General features: G+C 47.9%; 1 long non-coding RNA gene across 2 annotated transcripts; it reads left to right on the top strand.

Annotated features, from left to right (window-relative positions):
• The first annotated feature begins 1533 nt into the window (after positions 1-1533).
• On the top strand, positions 1534-12605 carry LOC135228613 (uncharacterized). Of its 2 annotated transcripts, none has more exons than XR_010319283.1 (3): positions 1534-2350; positions 6412-7106; positions 8180-12605. It is a non-coding gene; the product is annotated as an uncharacterized LOC135228613 (long non-coding RNA). The 2 variants fall into 2 exon arrangements; XR_010319282.1 differs by having other exon boundaries at positions 1537-5430.
• Positions 12606-25676: the final 13071 nt, after the last annotated feature.

Here is a 25676-nt window from a genome sequence, read left to right as displayed (position 1 = left end):
GTGGGGAGTGACCAGGGGCAGCAGGATGCCCAGGAGGGGCTCAGGCTCCCTGAGTGGCTTGGGGTACCTCTCTGGGCCTCACCTTTCCCATCTGCTCAGTAGAGCTTGAGCTGCCTGACCCCTGGGTACCCTCCCAGCACTGCTACCCTGGGCATGAAACCCTGAGATGCCGCCTCCCTCTTTGGGGTGGGGAGTCCTCAGACTAAGCTCAGCCTCAGGCTGTGGCCCCCTCTCTGGCTAAGCTCGGCTGACTGATGCTCCCATTTCATCACGGAGTTTACAGCGGGGGTCCTGAGCCCCCCACGCAGGGTCCCTACTTTCCTGTTAGGCTATTCCCCATGAGACTTTTTATAAAGAGTTCGGCAGGGAGCCAGGGAACTTTTAGAAAGTGTGTGGGCCAAGCCAAGCTGTGCGAACCTGTCTTCCTCCCAGAGCTGAAAGAGGCCAGGTTGTTCACAGACAAATGCAGAGGCGGGGGCAGTGGGTGGGGTCATGGCAGGGGGACAGTTAAGGAGGCCTTGCATGCTGCAGAGCCCCAGAGCAGCAACCAAGGGTGGGTGGGAATGGCTGGCACAGCCAGAGGAAGCAGAGGTGGGGTCTGATACCAGGTGTCACACATGAAACAAGCCCACAGTGTGTATACACAGGCAGCCACACACACAGCGACATGCTTCTACATGGTCACACATACACAAACACGTAGTACATACATAGACGCCTAAAGACGTACACAAGGATGCAGACGGAGAAATGCCAGCCCAGGAGGAAGGGAGGGCTTGAACACCCAACCAGCTCCCTTGGCCCAGCGCACACATGCACACACACATACACGCACACGCACACGCACACACAGGGAGGGAACCAGTTCCTTCACAGGAGCTTTTGGATCCAAGGCACCATGCAATCAAGACCTTGTGCTGGGAAAGAAAGCGCCTTTGTCTGCTGGGACCTGCAGCTGCAGCCTCCTCCAGGATAAGGGCCAGGCCAGTTCCTCGCCCTGGGGAGCAAGGTCAGGCCAGGCCAGGGACTGGGGGATGAGGGAGTGGGTGCTTCAGCAGGCCGTGCCGCCAGCCCCGGAACATGGTGCCTGCCTGCACAGAGCCCGGGGAGCCAGTGGTTCCCAGGCCTGACCGGTCTGACCCCTGACCCTGGTCTGGCCCTAACTCCAGAATGACACTGTGCTCCTGACCCCTAGCCCTGGCGCTATGCTAGCCCAGACTGAGGCAGCTCTGGCCCAGCTCCACGCCTGCCATGTGCCTTTTTAATGAAAAAAAATTTACATTAAAAAATATATATTTATTTCATTATTCAGATACTTCAGCTGTTACAGGCATCATGAAATAAAAAAGAGAAAAAACATTTTTGAGAAAGAACAAGAAACTTTTTGTTTAGAGAAGAAATATGAATTGTTAATTCACTTTTAAGAAACAGAAGAAGTCCAAAACAACCCTTTTTTTTTTAATTACTATAACTATTTCTCTTTTGAATACGGTCTGGAAGAATCTTTTTTTTTTTTTTCGCAACTGCCCTCACCTCTTTTAGCAGAGTGGACAAAGGTCAGGCTCTGCAGTTAGATAAAGATGTCACTGTCTAGCTGGGTGACTTTGAGAACATACCTAACCTCTCTGGGCCAGGAATTCCAGCTCCTGTTGCAGTGCCTGGTGCGTGGTCCGTGCTGAAAATGGGGGCAGGTTGACTTCACTGAGTCCTCAGCACCCAGGGGCCTTCTCGGTATGCACGTCGTCTTCTGGGTTTGGGCTCACCCCACTCGGCAAAGCTGGGCTGGATCTCTCAGGCTAGCACCCCACCCAGGACCCTATTGTCTCTCTGGCCCCAGGGAGGAGGGCAGGATCCAGGCCCGGTCTACAGGGGCTGCAGTCTTTGGAGCCTGTTATAGATTGAACTGTGTCCCCCAAATAGATATATTGAAGTTGTAACCCCTGTACTAAAGTGCCTTGGTTGCACAAGGGTTAAACAAATGGCTGCTAAGCAAAACGTTGGCAGTTCAAACACTGCCAGTGATTCTGTGGGAGAAAGACCTAGTGATCTGGTTCCATAAAGATTACATCCAAGAAAACTCTATGGGGCAGTTCCGCTCTGTCACACGGGGCAACCATGTGTTGGAACAACCTCTGTAACTGTGAAGGGGGAACAGACACAAATCAGAATCACACGGGGGCGGGGGGGGGACACACCATGTAAAGATACACGTACACACAGCGAAGGACTACCAATGACTGCTGGCAGAAACCAGAAGCTAGGAAAGAGGTGTGGAACCTTCCTCTTTCAGAATCCTCAGAAGGAACCAACACAGGCGATACCCTGATTTGGACTTCTAGCCTCCAGAACGGTGAGACAATACATGTCTGTTCTTAAACGCCACCCACTTGTGGTGTTTTCTTATGTCAGCCCCAGGAAACTAAGACAGCCCCTCTTCCTTTTTGCCCTTTTCCTGCCTCCTGCGGTCCCTGCCTTGGCCCCCAGGTGCCGAGGGCCCCTCTGAGCCTCCTCATCACAGTCTGGGGGTGACTCTCACTCCTCCTCCCCTGCCCCAGGCCCCACCTGACCTCCGCTCCCTAGACCTGGGTATTGGGAAGGCCCTAATCTCCACTGAGAACAGTCTAGCTCAAGGAAAGGATTTAGCCTCAGGAGACCTTCCAGAGATAATGCCCATCTCAGGGCACACCCCCTCTTCAGGACTATTCCAGGACTATTTCCAGGTCTATCATTCATTTAACAATTGTTTGCTGAAGGCCTACTGTGTGCCAGATGCTGTTCTGGGTGCTAGAGAGTCAGCACTAAGTAGGCAAAGATCTCTGCCCCAAGCTCCAGTTCCCACATCACATGCTGCTTTTGTGGCCTTGGCATCACGTGTCTCCCATGTCTCCCCAGAGAGCTGTAATCACCCCGCAAGCTCAGACATGACTTCCTTCTTTGCGCCACCACGAGACTTTGAAACATCGCAGTCATGTCTCCTTCTCCCACAGAGCGGTCCTCCTGTGGGCTGTGAGGATCTCAAGCAGGGAACAGAGCCTGATGTGAGCCCATTGTTTTTGGACTCAGCAGTTGACTTTTTTTTTCATTTTATTTTGTTGTTGTTGAGAATATACACAGCAAAACATACCCCAACCGTTTCTACATGTACAATTCAGTGACACTGATTACATTCTTGGAGTTGTGCAACCATTCTCGCCCTCCTTTTCCAAGTTGTTCCTCCCCCATTAACATAAACTCACTGCCCCCTAAGGTTCCTCTTCTCTAACATTTTAGACTTTCAGCAAGGACTTTGAATAGTTCTAGTGCATTCAGGTACCACTGCCCCCTGGTGTAGTTCTTTCTTTTGATCTAACTGTAACTTGGGACCTCTCTTTTAATGTATTTCTCGTAAATACATAATAGTTAAATAACTTGCGTCTTTAGCTTTAATAAAATTGTACTGTTTTAGGAAATAAATTGACTGAAACTCAACTAACCATGCATGGGGAGTGTCTGTCACCCAAAGTATGATGAATTTGTTTATGAAATGTTTGTTTTTGAAATATTGGTTTGAGCACCTGCCCCATACCAGATCTAGAGAGGGGGAGGGGGTCCATGGAAACCCTCTGTCTAAAGACGCCCATAGTCTAGCAACAGATCCAGACAGGTGAGCAAAAAATTAGAATTCGGTATTACAAGTGCTGGATAGAATGACGGACAGGCACTATAGAAGCCCATGGGGAGCTCCTTGGAGCACTAAACCCCAAGCCAAACCCGTTACCGTGGAGTCAATTTCTACTCAGCGACCCTTGGGGCACTAGGGTCAAAGAAGGTTTTGTAGAGCAGGTGACATAAGACTGAGTCTTGAAGGAGTAGTAGGGTTATTTTTTCAGGTAGCAATGAGAGTGGGTGAGCCAGGCAGAGGGACCAGCATGTGCAACATCATGGAAATGGGGAAATCCCTGTGTGGAGGAGTGACAAAATGTTAGATGTGCTGGTGGCAGGATATATATCAGGGCCTGTACATTGCCCACAGAAAGGTATGTCTGGGCTGGAAATTGGCACCAGGTAGAGGGCTAACCGAAAGTTTGGCAGTTCAGGTCCACCCAGGGGCACCTTGGAAGAAAGGGCTGGTCATCTACTTCGAAAAACCAGCCACTGAAAACCCACAGTTCTACTCTGATACACATGGGGTCACCAGGAGTCAGAGTCAATTCAATGGCAACTGGTTTGTTTGGGGTTTTGTTTTGTTTTTTTCAGGATTGTGAATGTCAGGGAGACTAGGGACTCCCTGCCACATCAGGGTATCCAATGCTGGCCCTGGATCTGCCCCCCTGAGGTATCAGCTCCATTCTGAATGTTCTGACTCAGCCCACCTTCATCTTCCCAAGGAAACTGGTTTCATTATGGAGAGATTCTCCTCTTTAAGGATTTTAAAAAATTAGATGAGGCGGGAATTCTTATAAGAACTCTTTGTTTATTAAGGTTCTTGATCCGTTGTTACATAACTATCTCGTCTGTCACTTTTCTTCACAGTTTGACCTTTATCTGTTAATTCAGCTTATTTCGTTTTGATGGACCCTGTTGCTGTTGAGTCGATTCTGACTCATAGCAACCCTAGAGGACAGAGTAGAACTGCCCCATAGAGTTTCCAAGGAGCACCTGGTGGATTCGAACTGCCCACCTTTTGGTTAGCAGCCGTAGCTCTTAACCACTGTGCCACGAGGGTTTCCATTTTGATGGAAAGAAGCCTTATATTTTTATGTTGTCAAATCTATCAATCTTTTCATTCGACATCGTCTTAGAAAGTTGTTTCCTGTCCTAAATTTGTACAAGTATTCAAGCTCTTTTATGGTTTAACTTTTAACATTTAAATCTTTAAACCATCTGCAGTTTATTTTGGTGTAAGGTAGGAATCTAACTTTATTTTTTCCGAATTGTTAGCCAGTTGTCCAATCCTATTTATTGAGTCATCCATCATTTCTCCACTGGTTTGTTTACTTGCTTCAAATTTTCATTCCCCTCTCCTCGATTTTTAAAATCATACTTGCTGTTTAGAAAAAGGAGGAGGAGGAAAAGAAAAGGGAAAGGAGAAGGAGAGAGGAAAAGGAAGAGGAGAAGTAGTAGTTGTTGTCGTTCAAATGTTATGAAAATACATGGCTTTGAAAATTGAAAGCTCCCCTGGGCCCATCTCCCAGAGATAACAACCATTAACAAACAGTCTGTTACATGTCCTTTTATGAGTGTTATAACACTTACTAGGTTTTTCTTAAATACAGAGGTGTACAAAGACAAAATCCAAAATGGATCAAAATCTCCAGATAACATATCCTGGCATTAAGAAAAAGTAGCACATATATAAGGTTGGAAAAATCAAACGATCCTGAAAAATACAAAATGAAAAACATCTCTCTCCCTCACTACTCTCCTGTGCCAAGCCCCTCTTCCCCAAAGGTAACCACTGTTAAAATTTTGTATTTTTTTTAGTTTTCGATTATTGCACTTCTTTACTACATTTCACATTCTCATCCATAGCAAAAATCCATTGCCATCGAGTTAGTTCCAATTCATATCGACTCTATAGGACAGAGTAAAACTGCCCTAGAGGGTTTCGAAGGCTATAATCTTTACAGAAGCAGACTGCCACATATTTCTCCCACAGAGCAGCTGGTGGGTTTGAAATGCTGACCTTTCAGTTAGCACCCAAGCGCTTAACCAATGTGCCACCAGGGCTCCTTATTCTCATTCATAGATGGATCTATTTCTGAACTTTTCAATTTTCAGTGCTATTTATTTCTCCGCTGTTCTGGTGCTAGTACCACATTGTTTAAAGTAGTATAGTTTTACTATATGTTTACCATGTAAAAGGGTAAATCCTACTTATCGTTCTTCATTTTCAGGAATGTCTTGACTATTCTATACTGGTTTTTCTTTTGAATTTTATTTTGTTGTCATTAATTGCTGTTGATTCTGACTCATGGCAACCCCATGTGTGTAGAGTAGAACTTCATTCCACAGGGTTTTCAAGGCTGTGGCCTTTTGAAAACAGATTGCCAGGCCTATCTTCCAAGGCACCTCTAGGTGAGTTCAATCTGTCACCTTTCAGCTAGTAGTCTAGCACTTAACTAGTTGTGCCACCTAGGGACTCTTGAACTTTATATTACCCCTCCAATTTGGATTTTGTTGAAATTGCATTGCATTTATAGATTTATTTATATTGCTCCCTTCAATTTGGTTGAAATTTTGTTGGAATTGCATTACATTTCTAGATTAATTTGAGGATGATTATCTTCTTTCTGGTAGCAAGTTTTCCCATTATGAGTACTGGCATGTCCGTCTCTTGTGTCCTCATTCACGTTTTATGATTTTTCTTGTTCTGGCTCTTTAACATCTCTCTTGATAGCACTGTAATCTCTAATTCATCTGGTGTTATAGCTGCAGCCACCTAAGAAGAAAGCTTGAGGAACTCAGTTGCTGTCTTCCCACACCTGAAGGGCCATCATGGAAGAGGGATGGACATGCTCAGCATGGATGCAGAGAGCAGAACTTCGGCCAGTTAGGGGTCACCCAGAGGCCTCCTTTGACTTGGCAAACAGCAAATGGAAGACTGTTCTATCTCTTGGAGCCACAGGGCCATGGAACAAGCCATCGGGGGAAGTGGTGAGCTTCCCACGATTGGCTCTTTTCCAGTGTTCCAGGGAAAGGGCAACCAGTGCTACCGAGGGGCTTCCCAGGTTGGTGGAGGGAGTTGGGGGTGCTGGGTTATGAGGCCCCTGGTCCTTCCACTCTGACCAAAAGGGGGAGACCCAAGCCTTTCCAATAACCCATGTGCCACCCATTACATTTCATTCTTCACAGTGACCCTTATAGGTGGAACGGTGGTTATCCCATTTTGTATTCCAGGACAGTGAGCCTCAATAAGGCCAAGTGACTTTAACCAAGATCACCCAGCTAGGACCGGTGCCGCTGGGATTCCAAAGCACACTCCCCAAGCTGCCTCCCCGAGCTGACAAACAGGAGGCTAGCCACTCTCCCTGCCTCCAGTTGAAGGGACAGCTGCTGGGCAGGCAAGTGGCCCAGCGGGCAGTGGGAAGGCACCTCCAGCTCCTCTCCCATCCCTGGTTCCGCACGTAAGTCTTTCTTTTTCCCTCGGGCAGCTCTCGACTTGGCTCACAGCGTCCTCAGGGGGCCAGTGGGCTTCTTGATTCCAGGCTGCACATCTGGAAGTTGACGCTATTAAAACAAACCCCATTATATAACAAATGGACATCTGGAACCCGTTAACGCAGAGTTTTTAGAAAAAGAAATTGTTTGGGATGTGCTTTCTCCTAAGAATGTGACAAAGTGCCCTCACCCAAGCTGTCCAGGAACCCAGAGACCAAACATCCTCACCCAGGCGTGTTTCTCCAGTATCTCAGGCTAGGCCAGAGATGCACAGGGGCAGAGATGGGCAGACTGCCCCCTTCAGACATGCCACTTCACTGTCTCCTGTTGCTTATGTCTTTGGAAGGCCCCTTTCCAATTTTATTTACTAACATATTATTCAGCAAACACTTGAGTGCCTGCTGTGTGCTGCCAACTGCATATCATTCACATACCCCCCCCAACACCCCCACTGAGCCTAATGATGCCGTCTTAGCTTACAAAAAAGAGCATGGACTGACTAGACTCTAAAGAGCAATACTTAACATCTCTGGACCTTGGCTTCCTAGGACACCAATCCTGAACACCTTAGCTAGTCCCTGGAACTCTCTAGCACCCTCTGGCCTCTCCCTGAATTGCCTTTCTACCCCACCCTTGCTGGACACGGGTGTACTGGAACTAAAACAGTGTGTGGGGGATGGGGGGTAGAGGGGACACTGCAGCACAAATGACTTGGGCATGGGCCCATGGTGGTTCTTTCTATGAGTGAACCTGAATCTAACAGTGAAGAAACTCTATGAGAAATGTCGGCTAACGTTTCCAAATGGATGATTTTGAAAAATCTTTTCTCTCCAACATTTTATGATGAAAAGTTTAAAGCATACAGAAAAGCTGAAAGAATTGTACAACAGATGCTCATTTATACCCACCACCTAGATTCTGCAGTTGTTAACATTTGCATTTTCACATATCTATCCATCTGTTGTTCATCCATCAGTGGATACCATCAGTACATTTTGCGTGCACATTATTAACTAGAGTTCAATATTTGTCTCTTCAGAAAGGGCCACCTGAACCAGCAACTACATCATCCTGAGACCAGAAGAACTAGATGGTACCCGGCTACAACCGATGATTGCCCTGACAGGGAACACAACAGAGAACCCCTGAGGGAGCAGGAGAGCAGTGGGATGCAGACCCCAAATTCTCATAAGACCAGACTTAACCATCTGACTGAGACTGGAAGGACCCCGGTGGTCATGGCCCCCAGACCTTCTGTTGCCCCAGGACAGGAACCATTCCCGAAGCCAACTCTTCAGACATGGATTGGACTGGACAATGGGTTGGAGAGGGATGCTGGTGAGAAGTGAGCTTCTTGGATCAGGTGGACACTTGAGACTATGTTGACATCTCCTGCCTGGGGGGGAGAGGAGAGGGTGGAGGGGATTAGAAGCTGGCGAAAAGGACATGAAAAGAGAGAGTGGAAGGAGATAGCGGGCTGTCTCATTAGGGGGAGAATAATTGGGAGTGTGTAGCAAGGTGTATATGGGTTTTTGTGTGAGAGACTGACTTGATTTGTAAACTTTGACTTAAAGCACAATAAAAATTGTTTAAGAAAGAAATATTCGTCTCTGGTTTTCTTTTAGGTGAAATGGACATGCAATGAAATGTACAAATCTTAAGTACTATTCCAGTGAGCTTGAGAAATGCAAATTCCTGAGTAACTTGAACCGCTCTCTATCACTATATAGAATATACCCTGATATTTCACCATGCCCCTTCCCAGTTAGTGCTCCCCCCCACTTCCTCACAGGCAACCAATATTCTGATTATTTCCACCATAGATTCAGTTTGCCTTTTCTAAAGTTTCATGTAAATGAAATCATATGCAATGCACTCTTCTGCATCTGGCTTCTTTTTGTCCAGGAGAAGGCTTTTGAGATTCGTCTGTGTTGCTACATGAATTAGTAACTCGTTCCTTTTTATTGCTGAGTAATATTCCATTATATGGATATTCCACAGTTTGTTTATTCAGGATAATTTATTGTTTAATGTCAAAGGAATCATTTCATAAAATTTCTCTTCAATGTATTTCCTTCATGTCGTCTCAACAACAGTTCTGACATTCCACAGCCATCCCTACTCAGGAGGGAGCTTACCAACTATATGCCAATGTCCAGTCATATTGAAATGTATGAAATATATTATACCTCGAGAAATGGAAAGCCCTTAGAAATGAAATTAAATTTGTAGCACATCTCTTTTATGTCAGCAAATACAGATGAATCCATGATGTCAGAGGGGCCTCAGCTCTTCATCTGTTTGGTTACAAATAACAATTATTACACTGGCTTTGGAGTCACGCAGCTCTGGGTTTAAGCCTTACCTGCTGTGTGAACTTGTGCAAGTCACTTAACCTCTGTAAGCCTCATTTTCTTCACTCAAAAAATGAGGCTAGTAATCCCTTCCCTCGGGGTTGCTTGAAGGTTGAATGAACTAATGAGTTCAGAGTGTTTGCATCTGGTGAAAAGCAAGGGCTCAGTTAGCGCTGGCTGCTGTGATTTGTCCCACTCATCAGCTATCAGGGCCAGAAGCTCTCACTCCATAGGACAGGCTAAGTGGATTTCTAGGCAACAAAGAGGAGAAAATGAGCTTTCTACACTGCCATGTATAATCCCTGAGACCAAGAAGCAGGGTGGTGAAGACTGGGTCAACTCAACAAGCCACCAAGATCGATTAAGTTGATGCTATCATAGCCTAAGCAATGTTTTCAGGGTTTTATAAAACGCAAGTTGTGGGATCTGCAGTGCCTCGAGTCTGCACAAGTCTTGCAGCTGCAGATGTTTGATCATTTCTATTTATTATTTTGTTCCATCTGGTTGAGGCAGTCAAGAAATTTGTTTCATTTTGTCATGATCATTTCTAGGTAAGTGTAAATTCAACTTTGATAATTTAGGGTCCTATTTTCTGTAATAAATATTAACTTCATACATTTCTTCTGAACAAAGGAGGAGAAACACATAACCCAAATTGCCATCATTTATTTCATTCCAGAGGTTCTTTTCTTCTGAAAGAAGTATCTCTCAGGTTTGAAGTCCTTAAGAATTACCTTCTGGCGTAGTTTTTCCACTCTGTCCCAAGTGGTTTGAAATATTCATAATGTCTCTCAGATGATAAACATTTTTTGGTTTTTAAAGACAAAGAAAATGTCTATAGTTTCACTTTGAAGCACTTCAGAAAAAAATTCCTGGGACACTTAGATGGCAAAGAAATTTCAAATGAAAAAATGAATTCAGATTTGGAAGCAGTGCTGGCAATCGGCTACACTGATCAACTGCAGGTTTTGTAGAATCATTTGCTACAACTTCCCGCACTCAAATGGTGTCCAAAAGCTGCTCCATCAAACTCACGAAAGGTGCACAACAAGGCCCAATCCAGTGAGTTTTAAAGAAATCACCTAGCTTCCTGCCCTCTTCGTCTTTACCCTGCTTCCAAAGTTTGGAAAATTCTTTTAGTAAATTCATACTATTGCGCCAAGAACAGAATTGAGAGCATTCAAGGGTTCTTTCCTTTCCTCTAAAAACTTTATTATTACCAAAACCAGAAGATATTCAGAACTCCTCAACTACTTTCAATATCACTTAATTTTCTGCTCATGCTAGATGGATCATCACAGGCCTAGCAGTGTTTTATTCAAATCAATTCCACTTTGCTCTTTTTTTTTTTCTTGGTTGAAATATTTTTATAACCCTGCATGAGATGATTGGTTCCAGTCATCTCGTCAACATCCATGGAACCCGAGAAGCTCTCTTCAGTTACACCTCTGCAAGGGTGGCAGCCTGAGAGTCCCTCTGCTGCCCTCTGTCCCAGCTGCAAACATGCTACTGCAGCAGAGCGTCAGGTCAGCCAGCAGCCAGGCCTGGCAGGTTAGGCAGGGCCTCTTCACTGAGCAGGCTGGGCTAGGACTTGGTCTCCCTCAGGGCCAGACAGTAGGGACCCGCAGCAGAGCACATTAGGTGAGGATCACATCACCACAGTTCTGGAGGTAGATCTTGGCACAGGGATGCACTTGGGGAGAGGCAGCGCCAGCTCCCTGTGTGGCCCTGGAGGACCTGTGGAATCCCTCCCTGCCCAAGACTGCGAGATGGAGAAACCCAGCGTTCCCTCCTGGGGCACAGCAAGGAACAGCCAGCTTGTCAGCTGGACCCAAGCCTGGTGGATAATGAGAGCTTCAGAAAGGCAGAGAAAAGGCAGTAAGACACTCAAGGGAGCCCAACAGCCAGGAAGGCAAAGGCTGCAGTTCACTCAGAACTGCAGGAAAAGATGAGCCACGACCTACATACACAACAACAGGAAAAACAATAAGCAACTAAAAAATCAAATATAGAATAGAATAGAATAAAACACTTTCCTGAACTAGGAAAGGGATGGAAGAAGAGGATGGAGAACTGGGAAACCAAGTGGAAGAGATAATGCAAAATCCGAAGCAAAACTATGATAAATTATACATATCTACATACACATGTATGTGTGTGTGTGTGTATAAAGAGAATGACAAGACAAGCCACAGACTGGGAGAAAATATTTGCAAAACGCATATCTGATAATGGATTTGTATCCAAAATACTTTTTAAAAACCTCTTAAAACTCTAACAATAAGAACACAACCCAATTATAAAATGGGCAAAAGATCTGAACAGACATCTTACCAAAGGAGATATGCAGATGGCAAATAAACATATGAAAAGATGCTGAACATCCTATGTCATTGTGTGCCATCCATTCCAACTCACAGCAGCCCTGTGTGACAGTAGAACTGCCCCATACAGTGTCCCAGGCTGTAATAAATCTTTACAGGAGCAGATCACAGGTCTTAGGGAACTGCAAATTAACACAGCAATGAGATATATAAAGTCTATAAAAATACAACTATTATAATGGCTAAAATCCAAAACATTGACAATACCGAATGCTCTGGAGGAGACAGAGCCTCAAGAACTCTCATTCACTGCAGATGGAAATGGGAAATGCTACAGCCACTTTGGAAGGCAGTCTGGAAGTTTCTTACAAAGTCAAACATAGGCCAAATGTACGATTCAGCAATCACGCTCCTAGGCATTTATCCAAATAAGTTGAAAAATGTATGTCCGCATAAAAACTTGTACATGAATGTTTATAGTAGCTTTTTTCATAATTGCCAAACATTGGAAGCAATCAAGATGTTCTAGATAAATGGAATAAACTGGGGTACATTCGTATGATGACACGTTACTCAGCAATAAAAAGAAATGAGCTAATGCTAACCAACAGATGAACGCATAAACAAACTGTGGTACATACAGTGGAATACTATGCAATGATAAAGAACAATGATGAATCCACAAAACACTTGGAGGGCATTATGCTGAGTGAAATGTCAGTCACAAAAGGACAAATATTGTATGAGACGACTATTATAAGAACTCAAGAAAAGGTTTACACACAGAAAAAAGCATTCTTTGATGGTTACGAGGGTGGGGAAGGAGAGGGAGGGAAAATCACTAACTAGATGGTAGCCAAGTGTCAACTTTGGTGAAGGGGAGGACAACACACAATATAGGGGAAGTCAGCACAACTGGACCAAAGCAAAACTGTACAAGTTACCTAGACATGTCCAAACACTTTGCGGAACCTAGTAGCTGGGGCTGGGGACCAGGCACCATAGTCACGGGGGATATCTAGGTCAGTTGGCATAACATATTTCATAAAGCAAATGTTCTACGTCCCACTTTGGTGACTAGCGTCTGGGGTCTTAAAAGCTTGCGAGCAGCCATCTGAGATACATCTATCGGTCCCATTCCATCCAGAGCAAAGGAGAATGAAGAAAACCAAAGACACGGGAAGATATTAGCCCAAAAGACTAAAAGACCACATGAACCAAAGACTCCACCAGCCTGAGACCAGAAGAAGTAGATGGTGCCTGCCTACCACCAATAACCGATCTGACAGGGATCACAACAGAAGAATCCCAAACAGAGCAGGAGAAAATGTAGAACAGAATTCAAATTCACAAAAAAAATACCAGACTTACGGATCTGACATAGAGTGGAGGAACCCATGAAACTGTGACCCCTGAAACACTCTGCTAACCCAGAACTGAAACTGTTCCCAAAGCCTACTTTTCAGACAAAGATTAGACAAGGCCTATAAAACAAAAAATAACATGTGAGGAACGTTGCTTCTTAGTTCAATCAAATATACCAGACCAAACAGGTGACTCCTGTCCAAAAGCAAGACGAGAAGGCAGGAAGGGACAGCAACTGGACAGGGTGGAAAGGGGGAGCATGCTGTCCAATTGTGGGGATTACAACCAATGTCACAAAACAATAAGTGTATAAATTTTTTAATGAGAAATTAACTTGAGCTGCCAGCTTTCACCTGAAGCACAATTAAAAGAAGAAGAAAAAGTGGAAGAAATGAGCTATCAAGCTATGAAAAGATGTGGAGGAAACTGAAATGCATAGTGCTAAGTAAAAGAAGCCAGGCTGAAAAAGCTACATACTGTATAATTCCAGCTAAGGACATTCTAGAAGAGACAAACTACAGAGACAGTAAAAAGATCAGTTGTTGCCAAGGTTCAGGGAGAGGGAGCAGGGATGAATAGGTGGAGCACAGGGCACTGTAGGGCAGTCAAACTATTCTGTATGATACTGTAATGGTGGACACATGAAATTATACATCTGTCGAAACCCATACAATGGGTACAACACAGAGTGAGCCCTAATGTAAACCATGGACTTTAGTTAATCTATCCATAGTGGCTCATCAGTCATAACAAATGTACCACGAATATGGGAACTTTCTGCCCAGTTTTTTTGTAAACCTAAAGCTGCTCTAAAAAGTAAAGTCTATTAAACACACACACACACACACACATACAAGATAGAAATCATGTGGAGAAAAACAAGAGTCTTGGAGGAGAGAACCCAGGAGATGTAATATGTGAATTAAAAAAAAAAAAAAAAAACTTGGAAGGAAAAAAGAAGCAAATGGAGGAGAAACAATTTTAAAATCAGAAGGAAAATTTTCCATGGTTTGAAGAAAGACTTAGGTTTGCAGATTGAAAGGGCTCGTTGAGTTCCAGGCAGGAATAATGGAAAAAGACACACAACTAGGCATATCCTGGGTAGACTCCTGAATTCCGATTAAAGGGAAAACTCTTACAAGCTTCCAGAATGAGAGAACAAGTTACATACAAAGAAAAGAGAAGCAGTCTGAAATTACGCATCTCATTTGCAAAGCTGGAAACCAGTAGACAAGGGGATAACTTCCACAGACTACAGAAGAAACCCTGGTGCTCAACAAGACGGCATTCACCTATGCTAGGTAAAAAAGAAAAAAAGAAAAAAAAAACGCGAGGACTGAGGGAATGAATTGCACATTCCCCATTAGAAAGAATACCTGAAAAAAGACTAATCAGGAAATAAATTAATTAGATCGGAGACAGAAGAAAAGAGGAAGCCGTGGTGAGCTGTGAAGCTAGCAATCCGTTTGTAAAACCAGTTGCCACGGAGTCAGTTCCAACTTACAGCAACCCCACGTGTATCAGAGTAGAGCTGCACTCCATAGGGCTTCCAATGGCTGCTGTTTCAGAGGTAGATAGAGCTTTTATTCCACGGCACCTCTAGGTGGACCTGACCTTCCAACCTTTCAGTTAGCAGCAGAGCTTGTTAACTGTTTTCCCCACCCAGGGACTCAATCCATGTGTAGTTAGTTCCAAATGATAATGATAGATGAAATGGAATTTGTCTCATAAGCACTAATAAGTATTTATGAGTGCTAAATGATCTTGGAACAACCAAGGAATTGAAGGGGGGTGGGGGCTGCAGCACAAGCATTTTAAATATCTCTTACTGAGAGGCAGAGGAGATAATAAGGGAAGAAAGCCTCCCAGTGGGAGAAAATAATTGGTACGTTGTTGACATGCAATAGAAAGTTTTCTAGTCAGCACTAGTACCCATTGCCGTACAGTCAATTCTACTCATAGTGACCCTATAAGACAGAGTAGAAGTGCCCCATACGGTTTCCAATGACAGACTGGTGGATTAGAACTGTCAACCTTTTGGTTAGCAGCCAAGGTCTTAACAGCTGCAGCACCAGGGCTCCCAACACATAGTACAAAAAACCTAGTAGTCCTTCTTAAATAAGAAGGGAAAAGAGGAAGGACCAGTATCTGTTGTCAGTTGTTTTATCGCTCTTTTTTTAAAATAATGTTGAAAAACTTTGTGTTATGAAAACTAAACACAACCAATAGAGTAAATGACACAGTGAATCTCCATGGACCCAATACTGGAGTCCAATAACTATTTTTTCCAAAGCTGGGGACACATTATTGATCATCGTGAAAATCACACATCTCAGTTTTTATTTTTCCCAGCAATTTCATTTAAACATGCACTCCTTTGTAGAAATCAGCACTTGTATTCATTGATCAAAATACTTATTTTTTATTCTGGTTTCCAACTTCTCCAAAAATATGCCATCATGAAAAGACTTACAAATCCTGCTCTCTTCCTGGTATACATGATTTTGGCTCATCCACGGCTGACTTTTTTATGGCAGACAGCAGAGGTCACAAAACACTAAATCCTTCGAATTACCGAGACTTTTTAAAATTCTATAGTTTGCACAGAACTTTTTGGTTTTTGACGGCCTGTGTCAACCAGAGTGTACCTTCACTCAACAAGTGACACCTGCCTTAGAATGGTTAGTGCTTCCTTCCTTTAGTTTGGTGCTAAGTGATTAATGTTTATGGAAGAGGAGGTACCAACACTTAACTTGCTGGGTAGCTTCTAGAACTATGTGGAAAATGTCAAAGGACTATTCTTAAAGAAACCACAACCAACCTTGTCCAAAGTGTCAAAACCTGAAGAAGAGGGAACCATTGCTGAAAAGGTACTGATTTTCTGTTTGAGGTGATGAAAACTTTTGGAAATGGATAGTGGCGATGGCTCCCCAATATGGTGAATGGAATTAATGTCATTGAATTGTACACTTAAAAAATGGTTAAAATGGCAAAATTTGTGTTATATTTTACCACGATCAAAAAAAAAGGAATGAATCTGTATTTGGACACTAAGTTTCAAAAGAGAAAGAAAAAACCTGAAGCAGAGTAGGAAATGTTTGCATCAACCAAAAAAAAAAAAAAAAAACCATTGTCATCAAGTCGATTCCATTTCATAGCCACCCTATAGGGCAGAGGAGAACTGCCCCATAGAGTTTCCAAGGAGCAGCTGGTGGATTCGAACTGCTGACCATTTGGTTAGCAGCTGAGCTCTTAACCACCACACCTCCAGGGCTCCATGCACAGCGAGAAACTTTAACACCAGGCAGGTAGGGAGGCTGACGCCAGCCAGGTAGGGAGGTCACAACAGGGATGCCAGAATCAGTCAGGTAGTTCCCAAACATTCACATTTTCCTTTGTCTTTTGTTTTCTCTCACAGTGAAAATGTGTGGTTTTCACATTGCCACAAAACAAATAGTCGAGTCGTGTTTTGCAATGTATATTTCCGGTTTCAGTCAGTTTTCAGGTGCTATCATGTTTCTGCCAATTCTAAATGTGTTTTCCTCTGGGAACCTGGAGTAGGGGAGCACCCAATCCTTTCTACTGCCAGGCTCTCCAGGCCCTCCCTCATAGCCTGGACAAGCCCCCGTGAGCCATGTTTTTTCTCCACCCGAAAGTCACTGAGGGCTGTGGTCAGTGGGAACTCATTGGAACCCCACAGCCGCTGCAGACCCTGCTGTCCATCCATCTCTCCAGGGCCCTTCCCTGACAGCCTTTCCTCAACCCTTCACTTGTCCTCAGCCCCATCCAATACCCCACCATTCCTGCCTCAAACCTCAGGAGGAAACCGCATCTCCATTTAACACAGAAGCAGAGGATGGTAGCCCTTTCCACTTCTGGCCTCCTTCCCACCCCACTGTACCTGCAGGTGCTCTGCCACCCAGGCCTTCCTGGCCCTCCTCCTCCTCTCCTCCCTCCCTCCTTCTTAGGCCTGGGTCCCATCCTTCTAGGGCCCTTGCTCCCCTCTCTCTGCGTCTGCAACCCCTCCCTCTCTGGTTCCTTCCTCTCCACCTAGAATCATGCTGAGCTCTTCATCTGGGAACCAAATCCTTCTCTGGAACCCCTCCCCCCGCCCCCACACACACTCAGTCATCTGCCTTTGGTTTCTACACTCCCCTACCACTGCAGTCACCCATCACCACTTCTCACCTCCTCCCCCCCCACCACCCTTCACCCTGTTTCAGTCCAACTAGACTCAGGCAAAGGGCACCCACTGCTGCCTTCTCCCTAAAAAAAAAAAAAGGAAATTCAAGTCCTCACCTCTAGCTTTTCTGGAGATTTTCTCCTCTTAGAAATTTCTAGACGCCCCCTTGTCTTCCCGGACAGCACTCTCCCTCCCCTGCTCTCCTGCTGGTCCTCTGCCCACATCTTGCTGACCTCTGTCACCGACTCTTCTTCCTCGGCTTTCACCTTAAATGTCCCCACCTTTCATCTCACCCCACACGCTCCTCTGGTTTTACCTTTTGCCTGTGAGCTAACATTTCCTCAATTTCAGATAGGCCAGATGGGACAAGTTTTGAACATTCAACTTGTTTTTGTTATGAAACTTTTTTTGGGGGGGGGGCTTGTGTCCCCTACCCCGCCCCCGCCCCCCCACTTTAGGAGTCATCCAGCAGAACAGAGACATCTGTCCCTCATCCTAGGAATGCAGACCTGACCTTGAGTTTCTCAAGTCAGAGCCCACCAGGTAGGGGAAAGTAAAGTTTCTGTGGCTGGCAATTTGGGCTTCAGATGTAATGGGCAATCAAGGCTCATCTTCATTATGGGAAAAGAAGAAAAGTGAGGTTGGGGGAGGAGAGAGGGAGGGCCTTTGGGCAGGAAGCCTAGAGAGGCTGGGGAGGGTGGGAAAAGGGTCGGGGACACCAGGGCCCCGAAGCTGAAAGGGTGGTTGGTGGTGAGGTGGCTGCCTGGAATTGGCTAGGTGAGTGGGACAAGAGAAGGAAGGCCTCAGGGGCAGCAGAGAGGCTGGGTCGTCTGCCGGCCAGCAGGGGCCAGGTCTGAGTGCGAATGGAAACCAGGTGCCTTCGCCAGCTCTCTTGGGGGAGTGAGGTTACCAGATCACCCGTGGGCCACATATCAGTGGTTCCTAGAGGAACCTGGGACACCAGTGGAGTGTGATGGGGGGTGGGCCTCCTGATCTTCCACTAGAGGGCCAAAACAAGCACACTTCAGCCCCCCAGGCAGGGAAGGAGCAGCCGACAAAGGGAACACCGGGGCCACGTGCATATCCTGCTGCCTCCTGGACACCCATCTCCCCCAGGGAATCCCACAGGCACCTTCGATTCCATGCAGTTCCCCTCTAAAGTATGTGCAAAAGGGACCCCCAAGCCAGAAACCTGGAGTCATCCTGGAAACCCCCCCGCCAAAAGTCCCCAAGACCTACCCGTTCTCCCAGCCTCTCCCATCTTCACTGACACTGCATTGGTCCCAGCCTGCACCCCCAGTCACCACTATAGCCTCTGAAGCAGCACTCCTGCCACCTCCCTCTTTCCCCTCCCATCACCCACCCAGCGACTTCACAGTGGGTGGCTGCAGGGACCACAGTTGAGTTTTCACAAGATGGAGACTCTGGAGGAGGAGGTGGGTAGGAAGGGGAAGAATCTGAACTGCGGCTGGGATTGCAGAGCCTGCAGCAGCCGTTGGGCAATATGGGCACAGATTACACACAGCAGGGGAGCAGGAGCCCCAATCCCAGGGCAGCCCCCAGGGCAGGGGAGGAACCGACAGATAAAGTCCTACCCGTGGGAGTCTCCTGTCTGCCCTTTCCCAAAGGGCCTGGGGCTGCTGGCCAATGCCATCAGTAGCCAGGAATGTAGGAGCCCCTGGCTGCAGACATTCAGCCTGGGGAAGGCCCCAAAGGTCACGTAACGGTGATGGCAAGAGCAGGCGGGTGGGACCTGGGCAGAAGAAGGCTGGGCTGCTCTGGAGGGTCAGGGTGGTCAGACCTTGGCAGGGAGCCCTTTTGAGTAGGTGCCAAAAGTATCATCTAGCCCTAAGCATGAACGAGACAGGGAGGAAGAGGGCTGGGGCCCCACGGGGTACAGTAGCTTTGACTCTGACCTTGGCCCTGACCCGTCTCTCCAGCAAGCTCATTGAAGCCTGGCGTTCTCTCTCCAAAACACCTGCCCCTTCCTCTTGAGCACCTCTTGCCTAGGTCCTGCACTAGCCTCCCTGGTGTACTCCCCTCATGGCCGCAGAGTGACCTGTCTAAAATTTACAGTCTACCCACTCAGCAAACGTGGCAGGAGATGGCCCCTGTACCCAGGACTATCTGTCTGGAGGGGAAGTTGAGGCAAAAGCAGTGACTGGCATGTAGGAAGTGATGTGTGTGTGGGTTCAAGGGGCAAAAGAACAAGCCTGAACTGCCCGCCTCCTCGGCTCCTTCAGCCTGTGCACCAGGCTCTGCAGTCAGTCCCCTCCCCTCTGCAGAAGCTCCCCTCCCCTCTGCAGAAGCTCCCCTCCCCTCTGCAGAAGCTCCCCTCCCCTCTGCAGAAGCTCCCCTCCCAAGCCTCTTCACCCCTATTTGTGCACACTCCACCCTACCAGAGATGCTCTTCCGGCTCTCCTTCCCCAGCCCCAGCTGGGACTTCTTGCCCACCTCTGCTTCCCTTAATCTCAGGGTGCCTTGAGGACAAAGCCTGGGGCCACCTGTCTCTGCTTCCAGCACCAGTTGGTGCCCAGAAAATGTCCTCGAGTGAATTATGGAATCAAGGCAGAGCAGATCTGAGATAAGGACAGTGTCTGGGTGAAGGTTCTGCCTATCCAAGCATGAGTTTTCCATGGCAACGACCTGCCCCCCTGGTGGAGAGGAGCCCCCATCCCAGCCTGGCCTCTTTGCACCCGCCTGTCACATGCCTGCCGTCTCTGTCACCAATGGGTAATCCTGTGTGGTTTTTACTCCAGTGCCCATGAATAGGAAAGCTAGAGGAGGGCAGGCAGTAAGCTCTTCCCAGGGCCTTATAGAACTACCCCCCCCCCCCCGCCACCACCACCAAACTGCAGGGCCTGGGCAGCTCTGCCAGTGGTGGGGTAGAAGGGGGAAAGAGGTGTTCCCCCCACACCACCACCAGCTTCTCCCCATCCCAGTATGAGACAGTCTCCCAGGCCCCAGCTGGAATCAGGCCAGCCTGACACCCACTCTTGTCAGCACCCGCCTTCACAGAAGGCCCTCCTGGCTCCTGGCTTTGCCTGGCTTGGTGGCCTGTGGCAGGACACAGGGGAAGGCAGGCTCCCACCCTGTGCAGCTCATTAAATCCTTCCCCTCCATCCACACACTGTCACCCTGGCCTTAGTCCTGAGGTCTTGTCTCCTGCAGAGCCCCTCTACCCAGCAACCCCACTTAGGTGAAGAGTCCAGCATCTTCCAGACTCTTTCCTGAACCCATAGCCCCTGAACCAGCCATCCAGGCCTGCCAGCTCTCTGTCCTGAAAGCCTATGGAATCTACCCCCGTCCCCCATTCCTGGGTCCCTGACACCACACAGGCTACAGGGCCTGGTGGCAGGTCATTGCAGCAGCTGCCTTGCTGGCACTCCGCCTCTGGCACCTGCTCTATACTGTCACAGCCAGAGGATGTCTCCAAAGACCATCCTGGACACATCAGTCATTCCCTTGCTGTAAAGTCTGGACTCTTGGCTGGGGGTATTCAAGGCCCTTCTTGTCTGGCCCTGACAACCTCTCTTGGGTCCTGTGCCGCTCCCCCCTCCTCCGCCCCCACCAACAGAGCTGTGCAGTGTTCCCCAAATACACCAGGCTCTCAAGCCTCAGTGATTTGCACATGCTGCTCCCGCCACCTGAGACACCGCCCCCACCATGATGAACTCCAAGTTTGCCTGTTTTGGGAGACATTCTCTGACCATTTCCCTCAACCTCAAGCACCACTCTCTTCTTCCTCTTGATCCCACACCACCCTAGAGTCCTGACCATAAGGAGTGTCACATTCCTTGTCCCTCTTTACTTACCGCTCTGGCTCCTTGTCTTAGGTCAGGCTCCCAAGAAGACAGGGACTCTGGTACCTATAATTTATTAAGGGACGGTTTTTTCGGGAGAAATGTAAGGGAGGGAGGGACGGCGAGTAGGGAAGGGGCAGAGCAAGAATGAGATCTCAGGTAGAGTTCAGGTGTGGCCCAAGCCAGGGGGCTTTGGGGCATCAGCAGTCTTTTGTGTCCGTGTATCTTGCAGCCAGTCACTGGCCCATGGGGAGGGTTGGGAGGGTTCCTAACTTCCCCAGGGCCATGGCTCTCATCAGCCCAGGGCAGTTCTCAGGAGAAGGGGCAACTGTGAGCGTTAGCAGTCATCACTGCAACCGGGAGAGGGTGCACTGGCCAGCTGAGGGGATCTGGGTGGGGAGCTGTGACATTTTTGAATAGCTGAGAAGTATGTGGCTCCCTGGCCCATCCCAGCACTGACATTCCCCAAGGCCACAGCCGCACATGCCGCCCTGGGAGGAGGCCCAAAGCACAGCGTTGGGGGCACAGTCGCTATTTCAGTGGGTGGAAAGGACCCCAGACATCCAGCTCCAGGGGAAGGACTTGCTCTGCTCCCCCGCCACTAGCTAACTGAGCATCTGTGTCTGACCGTGCAGATGGGAGCTTCAGCCAATGTTCTCATTTGTTCCTGTAACAACCACTTTAAGGAGCCCTGGTGATGCAACGGTGAAGCACTTGGCTGCCAACCAAAAGGTTGGTGGTTCGAAGCCATCCAGTGGCTCCCCAGGAGAAAGACCCGGTGATCTGCTCATGTAAAGATTACAGCCCCGAAACCCTATGAGGTCATTCCGCTCTGTCACAGGGGGCCGCTCGGAGTTGAAACAGACTTGATGGTACCCGACAACAACCATCGCTGCCATTTCACAGACGGGTAAATAGAGGCTCAGAAGGCAGAAGTAACTCCACCAAAGTCATGCAATTTGTGAGTGCTGAAGCCAGGATTCAAACCCAGTGGACATGATGCATCTGGTGGACTCCCAGTCCGGTTCCTTCCCCCAGTGTGTGAACTGCCTTGGAGCCAAGTCCTTCCTGCCCACCATGAGAGACTGGGGAGTCTCAGCTCATCTCTCATTCCCACAACAAGGCTCAGCTAAACTCAGGGTTCCCGAGGGCCTCATCTGGCGTTTGCAACAGTTGGGAGGCCCATGCGTGCATTTTGCATATGATTAGCATAATGGTTGCATCTGGTTTGCATGTGTCCACATTGAGGGCCCAACAGCGCTGCACAATGTTTAAGTTGCTTCTAAGCAACTCTCACTCGGTGAAGTCCATTTGGGCTTTACAGGGTCCAGCTTCCTGATTTCTGGGCTCTCTCCCAGGCTGTCAGCTTGGGGTTGCACATCTACCTGCCCCAGGGTCCTTGCCTTAGTCATCTAGTGCTGCTGTAGCAGAAATACCACAAGTGGACGACTTTAATAAAGAGAAATTTATTCTCTCGCAGTCTAGTAGATTACAAGTCCAAATTGAGGGCGTCAGCTTCAAGGAAAGGTTTTCTCTCTCTGTCGGTTCTGGAGGAACATCCTTGTCATCAGTCTTCCTTGTTCTAGGAACTTCTTAGCACAGGAACCTCGAGTTCAAAGGATGCACTCTGTTCGTGGTATTGCTTTCTTTGTGGTATGAGGTCCCCACTCTCTGCTCGCTTCCCTTTCCTTTTAGCTCTTGTAAGATAAAAGGTGGTGCAGGCCACACTCCAGGGCAACTCCCCTTACATTGGATCAGGGATGTGACTTGAGTGAGGGTGTTACATCCCACCCGAATCCCCTTCAACATAATCCAATCTTGCCTCATTAATCACAGGCAGAGATTAGGATTTACAACATAGAGGAAAATTATATCTATCACAAAATGGAGGACAACCACACAATACTGGGAATCATAGCCTAACCAAGCTGACACATATTTTTGAGGGATACAGTTCAACCATGACAGTCCTAGAGAAGCCACATTTCCTCCCAACTAGAAGGGTTCACTGTAAACTCCTGCCCTAGAAACGCATGTGGACTTGACAGTAACCTTTGTTGATGGTGCAGGTGCCATCAAAATGCCCAGTGGGCTTTGGGCGTGCTGCTGGTTATGTTGTAAAAAGCGTGAGGCCGGGCAGAATCTTGGTGCCCAGAACTACCAAGAGTGGTGTGGTGTGCAGGAAAGGCCTGGCTGCTCCCTCTCAGAAGAAAGGAAATAGGGTGGGGGTGGTGGGTAGGGACAAAGGGCTGGTTTGGGTGTCAGGAGCCTGCATCCTAGGGCTGGTGCCACCATCGGTTGGCTCCGGGGCCTGTGCTTCTTTGAGCCACAGGCCACCATCTGCAATGCTGAGGGCTTGTGCCAGAAAGCAGGTAGCTCAGTGCTTTCTCTCTCTTTTGTTGTTGTTAGGTGCCATTGAGTCGACTCCCGACTCGGCAATCCCACGCACAACAGAATGAAGCACTGCCCGGTCCTGCACCATCCCCATGATTGGTTGGGGATCCATAGAATTTTCACTGGTTGATTTCAGAAGTAGACGGCCAGTCCTTTCTTTCTAGTCTGTCTTAGTCTGGAAGCTCCACTGAAACCCGTTCAGCACCACAGCAACACACAAGCCTCCACTGCAGACCGGTGGTAGCTGCACATGAGGTGCCCTGGGTGTGAATCAAACCCAGGTCTCCCACATGGAAGACAAAGGTGAACCCCCACTGCCTCCTGTTGCTTTAGACTAGCTAAATTCCATAAAACTTTGAGTTGTTCTCAGTGCTCTTATGTGGTGGGTCAGCAGCCCTCAGCCCTCAGTAGGAAAAAAAAGAGACACATCCTGGGATGAGGTGGGAGGAGCCTGGAGAGAGGAACCTGGGATTCTGAGAGGTGCACGGAGGCAGGGAAGGAATATCCCAGGCACACAGGATGCCCAGCACCAGTGCCATGCTAACTTACCATTAAGCAAGCCTGCCTCTTTGCAGCTTCCAGGGATCACCTGGCTCATCTTCTCTGCCCCAGAAGCCTGTTCTTTCCTTTTGCCCTAGGGCAATCCTCAGAGGAGGGAGAGGACCTCTAGAATCTGCAGAGGCTTCCACACCTGTTTTCCCGCTGTGCTGCTGCTAATCTCAAGACTTGCCTGTCATCCCTGTCAAGGGTCGTCTTGCATCCTGATGGCACCCTTGGTTCTACCTGAGGAAAGAGATGGTACATCTGTGGCCAGGGACTGGTGAAGGTAGGGAAAATATGCTCCTATGTATGTGAGGGGCACAGGTGGACTGTGTGTCTGGAGGTGGCTGTGCACATCCGAAGAAACAGAAAGCATGGTCCTGTGTGTGGCCGCTCAGCCCACCTCCTTCCAGGTGTAGAAACTTGAGTCTGAGTGGGGGAGGACTCGACCATCTGCCTCCCCCCACCCCCCCCCGCCCCGCTTCCCTAGATTTCCTGTCTGGCAGATGCAAAGTGGCTTCATCGTCTGTGGGGGAGACCCCAGCCTCTAGCTGGATCCAGCCAAGCCCCTGAGCATCTCCCCCTGCCACTCTCCTCCACCCCCACCAGGATGGGGCCCCAGCTCTGGCTCCCAAAACTGTTCCAAATAAAGTAGCGAGCGCGGCGTTTGAGGTCAGCCACCTGGGGAAGGGGAATTGGGGCCCAGCTGTCTCTTCAGCCCCTTGTTCTGTGGACATTTCCAAATTTAAACAGGGTCTAGTGTCCCCCCATGAGCTGTGGGCTCCACATCTGGGGCTGTAGAAGGGAGTGAGAGGAAGGGGCAGGGCCCCTTGGAAAAGGATCCCAGCTTCGGGGCTGGAGTCGTTTCTTCTCAGCACCACCAGGGCAGTGCTGCCTGGCGGTGAGAACCTAGCCTCGGCTGAGGAGTTTTGTTGGTGTTACTTGCTGTCGAGTTGGCTCCCACTCATGGCAACCTTAACTTATAACAAAGAAACTTGGCCCAGTCCTGCGCGATCTCCACCTTTGACATGTTTGCGCCCATTGTCATGGCTATCGTGTCAATCCATCTCATCGAGGGTTTCCCTTATTTTTACTGACCACTGACTTCACCAAACATGTTGGTCTTTTCTACCAGTTGGGCTTTCATGATGACATGTCCAAAGTAAGCGAGCCAGAGTCTCACCATCCTTGCTAGCTAGGCTCTGTTCCTTTCCCCTCAGAAGTCTGCCACTTTCCCAGAGTGGTGCCAAAAGCAGGAATATATCAAAGATGCTGTGTATCTTGCCCTTGACAATGACTCACGACAACTTTGTTAAAGCTTAGAGAAAAGTGGGCTGGTTGATAAAAAAAAGTACATTTGGTGGATTTGTGTGGACAGTGAAAGGCTTGGTTTGGTTCCTAGGATAAAAACGCACTCAAGCTAGCTCAAGTAGAGTGGGTTACTGGAGGCAGAGGGGAAGCCACGGCTCGTCCCCCTTCCTCAATTTACCCAGAACTTCCACATAGCTCTGGCTATGGACTACCATACAAAAAAACGTAGCCTACCTTTTTACCATCCCCTAAAGACCCCCAC

Source organism: Loxodonta africana, chromosome 24, assembly GCF_030014295.1.
Source record: "Loxodonta africana isolate mLoxAfr1 chromosome 24, mLoxAfr1.hap2, whole genome shotgun sequence".
NCBI classification, from domain to species: Eukaryota; Metazoa; Chordata; class Mammalia; order Proboscidea; family Elephantidae; genus Loxodonta; species Loxodonta africana.
The sequence above is the reverse complement of the archived record's forward strand: the minus strand, read 5'-3'. Positions and strand labels throughout refer to the sequence as shown.